A 14,988-nucleotide genomic window follows, 5' to 3' on the forward strand; every position below is an offset into this window, starting at 1 on the left:
CCCTTTCTCTCCTTTTTCACCCAACTCTTCCAGTCTTTTAATACATTCTTGCAAAGATGCGCCAGTCAGGCCCCTCCCTGCAAATTTTGGTGCTCAGTGCACCCCTCCCCCATAGGGGGGGTCACTATGCAAAGCGGTTGGCCCCTCTGAGGGGGGTACTGTGTTCACTGGCGTGGGGGCAGGAACTGTGGGGGGGAGGCCCAGAGCTTCAAGAGGCAGGGCAAGGCGGGAGCAGGGATTGGATTTGCCCCCCACACTCACTGGAGTAGAGAGAAGGGGAGCAGCCCTTCTCCAGCCCATTCTGCTCCCCTGGCTCCCAGTCACAGCACTCATGAAGAGACAGAGAGGGGAGTGGTGTAGGGGTGGGGATTTATGGGAAGGGGTGAAGTGTGAGCAGGATGGGGGTGAAACGGAGAGGAGTGTCCCAGTCCCCATAACCCCTAGGGTCCAGCCCTCAGCGGGGACTAGCCAAAGAATGGGGCTGACTGCCGGACTTCAGTACTGCCCCATATACAGCACCCAGCTACCTAAGGCACCACAGAATTTGGGTGCCCCAAATTTTGTGGTGCCCTACGTGGCTGCGTATTTTACATATTGGTAGGGACAGCCTTCATACTGCCTTCCTAACTCTGCAAATGGACTGTCAAACTTGCTCTCTGCAATTTGTGGACTGGGGAGGGCTGGGGATGAGTAGTTCAATATTCAGGCTGCACCTTGCAAAAGAGGACTACCCTAGCGCTCTCTCACAGCAGCTTGGGACCAGATGAGAAATGCCTCTTCTACTGTAACACCAACAGGCACAGCTGGGGGAGGGGTGCATGTCTCCTGGCTAGGCCAGGTCTGGGTTCCTCTGTCCCCTAACCAGAGTGAAGAATGCAGCAAACTGCACTTTCCCATCACTTCCTGATAATGGGGAACAGCCAGGAATGTCTCTGTACATTAGCAGGGGAGGTGGGAGGAAGTTTCAGCCCCCGCCCCATCTTCTTAAAGGGCACCTGGGCAGTAGGAGGTTCAGGGTAGGGGAAATCATGAATGTGTGTGGGGGAGAGGGGGGGACCCAGCCAACTCCCTTCACCTGCTTGGTGATTCTGTCTCTTTTCTGTATGATTTCATGAGAAGCAATCCCATTCAGGCACATCCCATTTTCCTGGCCCAACCAAATCCTTTCCTTGCTTTACATTATGTTAAAAGGATGGTGTGTATCAAATTTAGTGGAACTATTCTTACTGTTTAGGAGTAGTTCTTGAACAGACAGACAACACATAAACTCTCTCAAATATATCGTAGATAGTGAGAGACATCAACCAATTTGATCAGTAGGATTCATAGTGTCAGCAATCTTCTGTTTCCATTCCTGGATTACTTTCTTAACTGTGTACATGTCTAAGATGCTGGCAGTCACAGTGAATATTAGTAACTCTCTTGATTTCTTTGTATTTTTCATATTCAAAGTTAAATTCAATTTCTATTAGCGTGAGTACTGATGCGGGTGTTTGTTTTTTTTAAAGGAACCTGCCTGACTCCAATGGTCAGCCAGAAATCCTACTATGATCAGAACAGACTTGTCAGTCCAGAGAGTTAATCGAGACTACCATGATCTGTCTAGACACTTCTGTTTAGAAAAGAAGGATCATATCTAAGAAGGCCACCATTTTAAAAACCAAAACCTGTGACATCTTTCATTAAATTGCCATTAGAGTTTGAGAACGTAAGTGTGTGTGGAGCTCATTTTGAGGCCTGGAGTGGGGGTGAGATTAGCAACTGGGAGGAATAGGTTGAAACACGTGACTAATTTAAAAATAAAATACTATTTTCACTGAGGGCAAGAATAACCAGAGCTTTCCTCACGGGGAAGGCAGATCAGGGGAAAGGTATTAAAAAGAATGAATTTAAGAGCAGTGACAAGGTAAGAAGGAAAGAGTTAGTCAGAAGTTGAGATGATTCTATGTTTTGTGGTTAGTGTCCAACCAGAGCAGAATGATTTAAAGAGTGTGTCTAGACTACAGGGTTTTTTCAAAAAAAAAGTAGCCTTTTTTCGAAAAAACTTCACCTGTGTCTAGACTGTAGCCACGTTCTTTCGAAAGTAAATCGAAAGAACACGGCAGTTTTTTCAATCACGGTAAACCTCATTTTATGAGGAATAATGCCTTTTTTCGAAAGTACCCTTTCGAAAAAAGGCACTATGGACTGCAAACTGTGCTTTTTTGAAAGAGAGCATCTAGACTCTTTTGAAAAGGTGGCTCGCTTTTTCAAAAAATCTGCTTGTAGTCTAGATGCTCTCTTTGAAAGAGGCTTGTAGTCTAGACGTACTCAAAGTGGCCAAGTGAAATACAGAGATAATAGGAGACCCCATTTCAATGTTAAGCAGTATCTGAGGAGAGCTCCTTGTTAATGCCTTAATAACCATATCATGTTCAGAAATACGCTTCAAAATGAAGTACAGCACAATTTAGTCCCATTACATAAACACTGTTATATTATTAAAAATGAGTACCTGGTCTATGTGTTTGGCTTATCAAACTGTAACACTTCAGTAGTCTAGTCACAGGATATTGCTGGTAATTAGAGCTGGTTAAAATAATTTCAATATTGCCTTAACAAAGGATGCAGAGGATGGTGATTTCTGAAAAAATAATGAAGGGAGATTTTCAACAACAACAAATAAAAGTATTTTGACCAGCTGTAGTGTTGTTGAAAATTGTATAGTGATTTAATGCTGCTCTCTGTGCTCACTTTTCTCAAAAATGTCAAGTCCTAGGCATTTAGCCAGTGTTTGGTCAATTTCTCCTTGGGATTTTGCTTCTTTGGCTTCTCTGTTTATGATGAGCTAATTTTTGCATCTCACACAGACCTTTAGAAAATTCATAGCACAATATCACAATATGAGAATGTTCCAATTAAATCATTTCAATAAAATGCTCAATCCTATGAGCACGTTCATCCACACAAACTGACCTCTCTTTGACCCAGCAAAACTAAGTCAGAGAAATTTGATATCACCAAATCTCTGGTGGAAGAGAAAAACAGATGCAAAACATTCTACATGTTTCACTCGGGGGAGAAATTAATACATTAGCTGCTTCTTAGGATTTAATCATAATGATAGTACTCGGTAAGGATGTTAGTTTAGCATGGAAGGATTAGGTGTATAATCTTGTACAGGTACAGAACCTAAGGATCAGCAGAGATCCTGTTCCAGGCAGCAGGCCTACTGATTTTGGACCACTGGCTTCATTTGGGACAATCCCTGTTGAACAAGAGAGAAGACTACAAGATGAGGGGATGCAGGGCATCCTGCCCAGTCAAAGACTCTAGCCACTCACTCACTAGCTTGGGGAGGAAGGGAACTGTTTGATCTCTTGCCCTCCTTTTTCATTAATTTAAAACAAAGCCAAGGCCATCTAAATCCTCTTCTGGCTCTGGATCTGCAGCTCTACCCTCCTTGACCTGGACTGATAGAACTCGGACCTGTTTTACAGATGCTGTGGGTTACCAATCACCTATTTTGGGGACAGAGAATTTTTTCCCCAATGGGGTCAAATTGGCAAAGGCCTAAGAAGCTTTAATTTTCCTTGCCAAATCCTCTAGGTGCAGTTTAATAGAAATAGGATTTAATCATTAATGATAGTATTTGGTTAGGATGTTAGTTCATTGTGGCTTGTGGCTGGTTTCTAGTGTGGCTGAAATGAAGTAAAAGTCCTGGGATTTCACTAATGGCCTCAGGAGACAGAGGAAGATATTGTGGTCTTTACCAACAGAGGTCCCTCTTTTTAGTACACTCTATCCCCCTGGAGTAGTGTGTGTGGTGGTGGTGGTGGGGGGGGGGGGGGAATAGGACTCAGAATAGTGAGTTTAGTGGTAGGCTGAATAGAACTACCCCAAGTTAGATGGTAGGAATCCTGGAACCCCTGAACTAGAACCACTTAAAATGTCTGGGAGGTAACGATATGGGGTCAGGATGGGTACCACCCTTCCTCTGTGCTAAGTTTAATGAAATGCAATGCACCACTGTGTTTGTCCTCATTTGGCACTGTGTCTCTATCACTAAATCCAAGATCTTCTCACCTGGAACTGTGGCTGATTCTGCACTGTGCTATTCTTGGTTCTCTGGTCTGCAGCTACACACTACCTCCTGGTATGAAACTGGGAGAAGTTGTAAATCAGGTGTTAATCCTTCTGAGAGTGACTGCTCCCCAACTTTATTATCTCCTTCCAATCAGTCACCCTGAAATCCCATGAAGCCCCACATTTGCACTGTTGCAGTGAGAGGGCTACTACCAGTAAAGCAGAGCTGAGAGTCAGCATAATATGCTGTGCCTATTCTCCTTTTGTTATCCCTTACCCTTCTTGACTGGTAATCATCCGCCTTCACTTTCTGCTGCACAGAAAGAAGGGAACTCTCCTACTGAAGTTAATGGAAATCCCATTGAAGTCGGTGGAAGCCTTTTAATTGATGTTAGTGGGAATTGGATCACATCTAAAAAAAGCAACTACAGTGTATTTTCCCATTACGTAAACTTCTATTACTTTATTGATTCTTTTCCCAGTTAGCTATCATCATAGTCCTGCCAGCTCTCAGTCATTTAAAGATGACAAATGTCATTTTTGTCCTGAAGCCCAAATGGAAAAGTTTAATATTTTATGATAACAAAACCTATTTCATATTGTGTTTTTCTCCATTTTTTATTTAAAACTGCATATTTTTGAAAAATGGGAAATGTGAGCACAGCTGACTTGCCATCTGGTCACACATTAGAAGGGGTTGTATTTCAGTGGCTCATTAAATATTGGGAAGCATGCAAAACAGATTATAAGAGTTTACTGTGGTTCTTAAACAGAGACAGAATCTTAAAGGAAAACATGGAGCGTCCACATTTGCACCTGAATTCAGTACCCAGCTCTAATGTTACAACTTTAAATTAGATTCATACTTGGATTAATCTGCTCCGCCTGCTTTTTTTTTTGTAAACCTTCTTTACTTATGTAACAAATATTTTTTCACTATTTATGTTTGTTTAATTTCTGCATTTCAATCAATTTATAAAATTAAAAATAGATTAGTCAATTTTATGTTTATGTAATTTAATAATCAATTTCACTTTCAGGCTCTTATGCAAACATGGGGTTCCAAAAGCTTCAGTGGAATACTTATTAGGTTGGTTGTTAAATTGTTCCAGTGGGATTTTTAAACGCTTTAGAAATATTGATCTTTGGTTTTGTAAGAGCTTATTTCTATAAAACCAAGGGCCTGATTCTCACCACCCCTGTAATTATTTACACCTGTGATCGGTAAGTGTAAAAATAAGCTTTCAAACCTAGGATAAACAGAAATATTTCTATGGACTCATACCATTTTATATTTTTCAGCTTTGATATTGCATAATAATTTAAGAAGTAAGAATGCTAAACTGAAAACTTGGTTGTTTTAAAGAATTTGATATTATGAAAATATAAAGATCATTCCATAGTGCCTATGATAAGCCCTGCTGTGCAGTTCCAGTAAAGAATATGAAAACCAAAGCAATAAAAGCTTTCATTTTTTTCAATTTCTCCTTGTATTATAATACAGAATAATGATATATACAAAATATATATAATTTAAGACTGTAATTTTAGCTCAGAGTTTTTGTGATATACCTGAATGAGTCATTCTCATCAGAAAATGCGGTCTATGAAGCTTTACCATGCAAGAAAAGCCAATTTTCCCTGTAAGATTTCAATAAAGCTATGCGGATTGAATAGGCTCCATTTATCTAGGGAGCAAAATTAGGAAGAGGACAGAGCCACTCACTACTTTTGAGGGCAACCTCCTATTTCAGCAGAAAATGTATAAAATGGGGATCTGCATTGTCTGTGTGCGCGCAGGCACTTCCACTGGAAAGTAAGTTGTGTTGTTGAACTGCAATAGTGTATTGTTGAACTGCAATCAGCATGGGGGTGGTACTATTTCCTATGAATGCATTGCTTTTCCTTTTTTAAGACTGGTGCACAATTATATTAAGTTTAATATGTCAGTTATATTGAAAGTAATAAATGTATAGGAGATTGATACCTTAAACAACAGTATTGAAGGAAATAACCCACAAGTCACAAGGACAACATGCTTTAGAGCAGCCTTGCCAATGAAAAATATAAACATCTAGAAACTTTCCACTTTCTCTATTCAATATTATACATTAATAATAAATAAAAATGTTGCTTGTCTAACTATGAACATTGTAATATTTCTAAGCAGTGTGTGAGAGAGGCAACATGGCCTAGTCACTAGGCTGGATAAGGCACTCCAGTGAAACTGAAAAGACCTTATTTCTGTTCTCTTGCTCTGATGTAGGAACTTGACAAGTCACTTCAGCCAAGAACTTCAGCAGTATTTAGATATCAATAGGCACTTGGCACCTAAATATCTTTGAAGATGTTGGCCTCCATCTCTATGTTTTTGTTTTTCTTCACAACTTTTTTAAGTCTTATCTATTTAGAGTGTAGGTCCTTTAGAGTAAGTCTACACAGCAGAGCTAAAGCCAAGTTAAGATACACAACTTCAGCTATGTCAATTGCACAGCGGAAGTCAAAATAGCTTAATTCGGCTTTCGGTGCTGTCTACACAACAGAAAGTACAAGGAAGAACACTCTTCCTTCGACTTCCCTTACTCCTTGGCTACGTCTACACTGGCCCCTTCTTCGGAATAGCCATGCTAATTTAGAGCTTTGGAATAGGGAAATGCGCGGGGGATTTAAATATCCCCCGCGGGATTTAAATAAACATGGCCGCTGCTTTTTTTCCGGCTTGGGGAAAAGCCGGAAAAGAGCGTCCAGACTGGCGCGATCCTCCGGAATAGGGCTTTATTCCGGAGGATCGCGCCAGTCTGGATGCTCTTTTCCGGCTTTTCCCCAAGCCGGAAAAAAAGCGGCGGCCATGTTTATTTAAATCCCGCGGGGGATATTTAAATCCCCCGCGCATTTCCCTATTACGAAGTTCTAAATTAGCATGGCTATTCCGAAGAAGGGGCCAGTATAGACATAGCCCTTGTGAAATAAGAGTTACCATGAATCAGAGTAAGAAGTTCTCTGGCTCAACATTATTTTGAAATAAAGGCTTGTGGTATCATTGCACACTATGTGATTTCAGAATAATGTCAGTTATTCTGAAATAACGCTGCAGTGTACATGTAGTATTAGAGCATGGCTAATCTCTTATGCTATTACACAATGCCAATAATAATAGGTAGGTCTGTCAAGAGATTAAAAAATTTAAATGCGATGAATTGTGCGATTAAAAAAATTAATCCATAGATCAGCAGTGCAGCAGATGGCCCTTTAAAATGCCACCTCTGGCATTTCAAAGGGGCAGGTGCCATGGAGCCCAGGGTCAGCTGGGGACTACCCAGCTGATCCTGAGCTCCCCATGGCATTTCCCCAGAACCTGGGATCAGCTGAGCAGTCTCCAGCTGACCCCGGGTTCTGCTGCTGCCCAGAGCCTAGGATCAGCTGGGAAGTCCCCAGCTGATTCTGGGCTCCATGGCAGCTTCCCCTTTGAAACGCCAGAGATGGCGTTTTAAAGGGGCAGCCACCCCACAGCTGATCTGTGGACTCCCCAACTGATCCTGGACTCCCCACTGCATTTCCCCAAAACCTAGGATCAGCTAGGGAGTCCCCAGCTGGCCCTCGGCTCCACTGCCCCTTTGAAACATGCAAAGGCAGCATTTCAAAGGGGCAGCCACCACATAGCTGATCCCTGGTCAGCTGTGAGGTGACTGCCCATTTGAAACACCACCTCTGCACATTTCCAAAGGGCAGTGGACCCCGGGGTCAGCTGGGGCGTCCCCAGCTGATCCCAGGCTCCACATTGCACTGCCCCTTTGAAGCGCCGGAGCAGGACTTCAAAGGGGCAGTGCAGCATTAACACCTGCGATTAACGGGTTAAAAAATTAATGTGTTAATCCTGCCCTGCATTGATCGCAGGTGTTAATGCATGTGAATTGACAGCCCTAATAATAGCATGTGAATATTGATCAGCTGGGGTGCCACTGAAATGCAAACAAACAATAAAGATATATTCAAGATTCAAAATTCAAGTCCAGATTGTGAATGTCCGAAATCTATGTAGTGGTATTACTGTAATAATTTGCAGGGTAATGAAATACATTGCATTTACTGAATTCATCTGCACTGTGTCCAATAATATCTCTCACCTGTATGACTTCTACTTCTAGAATTCCACAACTTCAGATACACTTAAAATAAAAGCCATTTTTCCTGACCCAAAATTCTTTTCTTCTTTGAATTTATAGAAAAGCTGAAAAGCCTGAGGTGCAATATACGATTAGTCCTGGAGCATTAGCAGGTTTTAAGTAGCTATTTCATGAATAATCAGGGCTAGGAGTGATAGTTTTATCTCACTGGTTTGCTAGGAATCCTCTACTTTCAATGGGGCATATGTAGTACTTGATAGGTAGTGAGAAATCAAAACAGAGAAATTGCAACATTATTATGACTATAAAAGCTGTATGAGAAAATGTTATGAGTTTCTGGAAACAGTTAATAGTTCCTCTGTAAGATTGTATCATGTAGAGATGACATGACAGTGAGGTATGGTATAAAGATTTATTGGCACTGGTTTGGAGTGACGTATTTCTCACTCATGGCTTCATGACTCCTGAATAATGTGTCCATCCCAAAATTATACCAAACAAAACATTATATATATCACATACAGTTTCTCTTTTTCCCCCTCTGTGTATAAAGAGAGAAAGGATTCTAGTCAAGTTTAACCGGAACGTTTCAGTCTGAAGGCTCCCCTCCAACCCACTAGCTTAAATCCACAGGCTTAAAGTAGATCTTCTGTCCTTTCAGCTGTCCTTTTTTTTTAACCAAAATCAAAACCATAAAATGGTAATTAAAATAAATACATTTTGCTGCTCCTAAATTTGTATGTATTTTCTTGCTTTTTTCCTTTCTATAGTTTTGTTTTCTTTTTTTCTGTATTCATTTTTCCTCTTCTACCTTTTCATGTTTTCCCTTGTTACTAATTATTTTACATCCCTTTCCCTTGTGTTGTTCCATTCTTTTTCACTCTCTACCTTTTTCTTCTTTTATGTCTTCCTTACCTTAGCTCTATTTTTGTATGGCCTAATAGATTGGGTCCTGAACTTAGTCTCAGGAAAGCTGGGTTTAGCACCTACCTCTACTACTGGATGACCTGGAGCAAGTCACTTCCCTTCTTCTACCTCCATTTCCCCATCTGTAAAATTGTGATGATGATACTTTTATAAAGGACTGAAAGCTAGAGATGTAAGCACCATGTAAGAGCTAGGTATTATTATTCTGTGAGTGTCTCTTCAACCTAGCTCCTTCTCTCTCTCACCCACGCCATCTCTATCCCTCCTACCTCTTGCCCTGCCCGGATTTCCTTCTCAGTTATCCCTTGAGCTCCCATTCTTTTTCCTTTGCCAGATGTAACACTGCTAATTTTGGACCTTCAAGATATTCCGGCAATTTTAATTCTTATCAGTTTTGCACTTATACCTTACTTTGAACCTCACTGAATGCCCACTGCATCAGTCCATCAGGCCATCTATGGGTAGTTACATTGGTTTCTACTGTATAAGGTATTACTCAACATGAATAAAGTAGCAGAATCTGGCCTTTAATTATTAAAATGCCTTGGTGAAGGTTAAAAGGACGGAAGATGGGGGATGAGCAAGAAAATAATTCTGGTACCAGTAAAATAGATATAGATATAGATATAGATATAGATATAGATATAGATATAGATATAGATAAAGCCTGGATGATCTGGAGGAGCAAATCACTTCCCTTCCTGCACCTCCGTTTCCCCATATTATATATACTAAGGGATGGTAGTGCTACCATCATGGAAGAATGTTTGACACTCCAGTTATTCCTAAACTGAAAAATGCCTATTAGATAAACTAGTGTAATTTTATTTTTATATCCATGATCGTTTGCCATAAAGCTATTTTTGTTCCATGTCTGCTTATAACACATTGCCTGCCAATATATGGGATTGTGATAATGATAGGTGAGAGAAAAGGAAGAAGCCAAAGCTTAGCAGTGTTAAGTGGCTCACACTGCAGGCTTAGAGTGCTAAGTGTCTGATTCTGTAAGTTATGAAGTTAAATTGAATCAGCCTTTATAGTTCTAGTGAAGTGAAATACAGGCACCGAGATTTTGATACTGTGTGGAAAAAATCTTTTCTCATGTACAAAATCCATATATATTGTAATTGTAGATAGGAGGTAGTGAGGCAAGGAGTAAAAGAAGGATTAAAAGCTAAAGTGTAATGTTCATGGCCTTTAACCATACCAGTCTGGGTGGTGACCTTGCTATTGAAAGCTAAGCAGGGCTGTGTTTAGCTAGTGCTAAAATGGAAGATTGGCCAGGCTCTGTTAGGAAATGGTGGTGTTGGTTGAGTAGTTTTGGTAGATATTGACCAGTGCTTCAACAAGATGCCAGAGAATAATTTTCTGTCTTTTTTTAAAATGAGATTTAAAACTAGGTTCTAACCCTTTCTGGTTATTTTATGTTCCATGACACTTTTTGAAAGAACATGGTGTTAACCCTTATGTCTTAGCCAAATATCAGTTTGGCCAATCATTTCTCTCGTAGTTTCAAATGTACACAGTGGTTTTTACCCGCTGTCTTAAATTATTTGTGTAAAGCTACAGTGAACTGTTATGCAGCTGTTGTATTCTAATCCACCACCATTCAGCTGAGGACTTTCATATAGATGAGTTTTTTTCTAGGGCTGTCAAGTGATTAAAAAATTTAATCGTGATTAATTGCGCGATTAAAAATTTCAATCGTGATTAATCACAATTAATCGCATGAGCCTCCCCTTCATCCTGCTCTGCATTAATTGCAGGCATTAACGCATGTGAATTGACAGCCCTACTTTTTTCCTCTCTTGGGAAAAGAACTAAGAAAGTATTTGAACAAGTCTGATAAGAAATGTGTTACTGATTTATTGTTTACATGCAAGCTTCGTATGCAAAGTTTCTATATTGGGCATAATAGCAAAACATAATCCACTAATTATATAAAAATCAAAATCTCAGAACATTTTTCAAATGGCTCTTATTAAAAAAATATTGTTGTGTGAGAACAAGAGGCCAAATTTTGCCCCTATTGCACTGTCAGAAACTTGGAGTAACTTCACTGAAGCCAATAGTTATTTTGGATTCATGCTGGTGTGTTGATTGAGTATGGGCATGGATCCTTTCACATGAAACAAAAACAAGGGGACAGTCGATAAAACAGGAAAACTAATACTTTCAAACCTGATAAAAGAAAGTACTTTTTCATAGGATTGCAGTTACCCTGTAAAACTCATTGTCCCACGAGATCATCAAGGCCAGGAGCTTAGCAGGATTTGGAGAAGGATAACAAGACTACCAGAGTAATAACCTTGTCCACCTTGTGTCTTTCATATTCTGGGACCAACATGGCTACAACAACACAGCAAACAGAGTAATATTAGTAATTACTAATTTATAGAAGAGCTCTGGGAAAGATATAACCTCCTAAGCCTTGGAACATTAACCAACCTCTAACTATTTCGATTTAGGAAGATACTTTCCTTCGGGGGAGGTTATTCCACAACTACTCACTTTCTTCCTCAGAAGCTGCTGGTACCTACCAGAAGTCGTAGACAGGCTGCTAGGCTAGATGGATCCATGGCTGTGATCAGCTATAGCAATTCCAGTCATCTCATGTTTTGAGAATAGAGTTTGGCCTTTTGCCTTTAATTTTTTTAATGACACAGCTTCATCATTTCATCTCTGTAACTCTGTAACTAGCTTCTTTTTAATTATTCAACATTTCTAACTCTTCTCTTGAGTATGATAACTTGATACGATAGTTCTGCATATATCTGAACAATACCCTAATGTGAGGAGCTTTCAAGCAGTAAGCTTGCCTTACTTGTCTATAATGATAGCACACGCTATTATTTTTATGTAGCCAAGCAGAAAAGCACTGCTATGAGACAAGAAGCATCCCTACAGAGGGTCGGCAATTAAACATCCATATTCAGGCAACAAAAAATATAATAAAGTCATGAAAATACAAGGCTATTAGAAAAGATTCTTTTATCCTCTTTTACAAAATGGTCTAAAGTGAATTTTATGAACAGTGATAGACTGAGAGTACTGGAGGTCTAAATCCTCTATTCTCAGAGTAGCTGCTACCCAGAGAAGGCAAGCAACACAAGCCTTCTCACTCTGTTTTGGAGGCATTCTCTCAGGGCTGGCCTTAGGGAAAATGGCGCCCTGGGCAAACTTGTGATGACCCCTGTGGGCATAGCACCACCCATTTCCCCTGGCACTCATGGGCTCCCCAACTGCTGTCCTCTCCTGTGCCCTCTTTACCACTAATTCCTGCATTGTGCCCTTTCCAACCAGCCTCTGCACAGTGCCCCCTTCATCCCAACCCCTGCACTTTCTTCCTACCTGTGCCCCCACCCCAGACCTGCACTTCCAGCATGCCCTGCCACACTGCCCTCCCTGCCTAGTACCCATCACCCTCTTTGCCCAGCAACACCCAAGCCCATTTGCCCTTCACCCTCTGGCTACAGCACCCTGGGCATGGGCTGAGTTTATCAGGCCCTAAGGCCAGCCTTGCATTCTGTCCTGCAGAGTGAGAGGGCAATGCATTCTGCACTTCCCTTCAAGGCCTGATCAAATCCCATCAAAGTCAAGGGAAAAATTCTGTGACTTCAGCCGGCTTTAGATTGGGTCCAGGATCCTTGGCCTCTCTGAAAAAAAACCAAAAGGTCTGCTAATTGGTGCATTATGTGATGTACTTCTATGTTCAGTAGAATTAGATTGAGATTGCAACTCATTTCACTCAGGCCATTAATCAGTTTTGAGCTAACAGGAGGCCTGTTTTTCAAGAAGAAATTCAAACAAATCTGAGCCAAAGAATGATGATTTGGAATTGCTGAAAACATACTGGCCTAAAATTGACCTAAATTTTCAAACAGATGCCCAATTTTCCACAGGTAAAGCTGGCAATTATATTGGAAGTCATTTTAAAAAATTCAAACTCCAGCTCTTCAGAGTCTAAAGCTACAAGATACCTAATAAGAATACAGAAACAATTCAATAGCTTCCATGTAACTGAGCACCTCATTTTGCAAACTGTTACTTGAGCATGTAACTTCACCCTGCTGAATGCTTAAAATTCATTTGTTTGTATTCTGTATGTGTGTGGGATAAGGCCTTGATTTTCAAAGGTTTGTCCCACTTCACACACAACTGTTAGGCCCTATTGAGAAGCATAGTTTGACTTCTGATTTGGGAGGGCAATGTGCCCCCTGCATCCTCCAAATGTCAGCCATCGCGCTGATCCTGCAAACACTTAGGCTGTGTCTACACTGGGATGATTTTGCGCAAAAACATGCTGCCTGTCTATACTGGCGGGGAGTTCTTGCGCAAGAACACTGACGTTCTAATGTGTGAAATCAGTGCTTCTTGCGCAAGAACTATGATGCTCCTGCTCAGGAATAAGCCCTCTTGCGCAACTGTTCTTCGCAAGAGGCCAGTGTAGACAAGCAACATGAATTTCTTGCGCAAGAAAGCCTGATGGCTAAAATGGCCATCGGAGCTTTCTTGCACAAGAGAGCGTCTACACTGGCATGGATGCTTTTGCACAAAAGTACATCTCTTGTGCAAAGGCACATGCCAGTGTAAACGCTCTCTTGTGCAAATACTCTTTAACGCAAGTGTTCCTGCGTTAAAGAGTATTTGCGCAAGATCATGCCAATGTAGACGTAGCCTTACTGCATAGCTTTATGAGTTGTCCTATTGAAGCCAGTGGAACTAATCACATACTACTCAAGCACTCGTGTTTACAGGATGGATCAGGCTTATATGTTCTGACTCTGATTTCACCGAATATGTGTGATGATAATGGTGCAAAGGAAAATAGTGCCATATGTCTAACCAATACTATATGATGTAAATAAGACTCTTCCAGGCAGTACTGCATTCCTTTCAGTGTTGGGCTGCCCTTCAGAGCAAGCTCCATAACTCTGCTTAGGGAAGAGGTTTCAGGATCGTGCTTGAGATTAAGCCTTGTGTTGGGAGACCACAGCCCATCCCATGCCCTCTATAAGACTGCGAGATTACGTCAAAATTTGTTATTTTCAAAATAATAACTCCCAAAATAACTATTTCAAAATAAGCCTATTCCCCAAGGAAAAGGGAGTTATTACATCAAAATAACCAGCCCTTTATTTTGAAATAACAGGCTTGGTAGTGTGGATGCTCTGCTTGTTATTTTGAAATGGTAGACATGCGCTAAGGGAGCCGTGAGGTCCTTAAAGTCCACAGAGGAAGTAATGAAGAGAAATAGTGGAAGCTGGCTGGGGGAACAGCAATTTGGTGCCAAATCCAACCATGCAAATGGCCTCGAGGGCTACATCCTTTACTCCACCTCCTAGACTGGAGGGACAGCGCTGGTGTGGGAGTATAATTGCTTTATTGAGAGTCCCCCCTCCCATGTGTTTATATATTCTCCCTCCTGGGTGTAAAAGGTTGGCAGATGTACTTTCTCCAGGAATTGAAATTAGAGGGATATTTGAGTTTACAGCAAGGAGCTGGAAGATGACTAAATGGGCAACTCTGCTAACCAGTTGACCCCTGGGAGGAGTGGAAGGCAAGGAGGTTAGGGAAATCCCTGAGTGGGAAGGAGGGTTGCTGGGTGTATTGCAATCAGTTACCTCTGGGGTGGAACAAATAGGAAGGAAGAGTTTTTGCTTTGTGTCTCCTCTTCAAGGGCTAGGCTAAGGGGAGGGCATTGTGCTGTCATTAGTTTCAGTTTCCCCCTTCTGAGACTGAGATGGAGTAGATAGTTGGGCGGGGATTTTGCTGAATGTTAGGAGCTCTCTGGGGCATGGATGGGATAAGGTTTTACTGTGTGCATCAGTGAGATATGTAAAATCTCCCTGGTTCAGCTTGTCTGCCCTGA

This window comes from Pelodiscus sinensis, chromosome 2 (assembly GCF_049634645.1).
Source record: "Pelodiscus sinensis isolate JC-2024 chromosome 2, ASM4963464v1, whole genome shotgun sequence".
In the NCBI taxonomy this organism is placed as follows: domain Eukaryota; kingdom Metazoa; phylum Chordata; order Testudines; family Trionychidae; genus Pelodiscus; species Pelodiscus sinensis.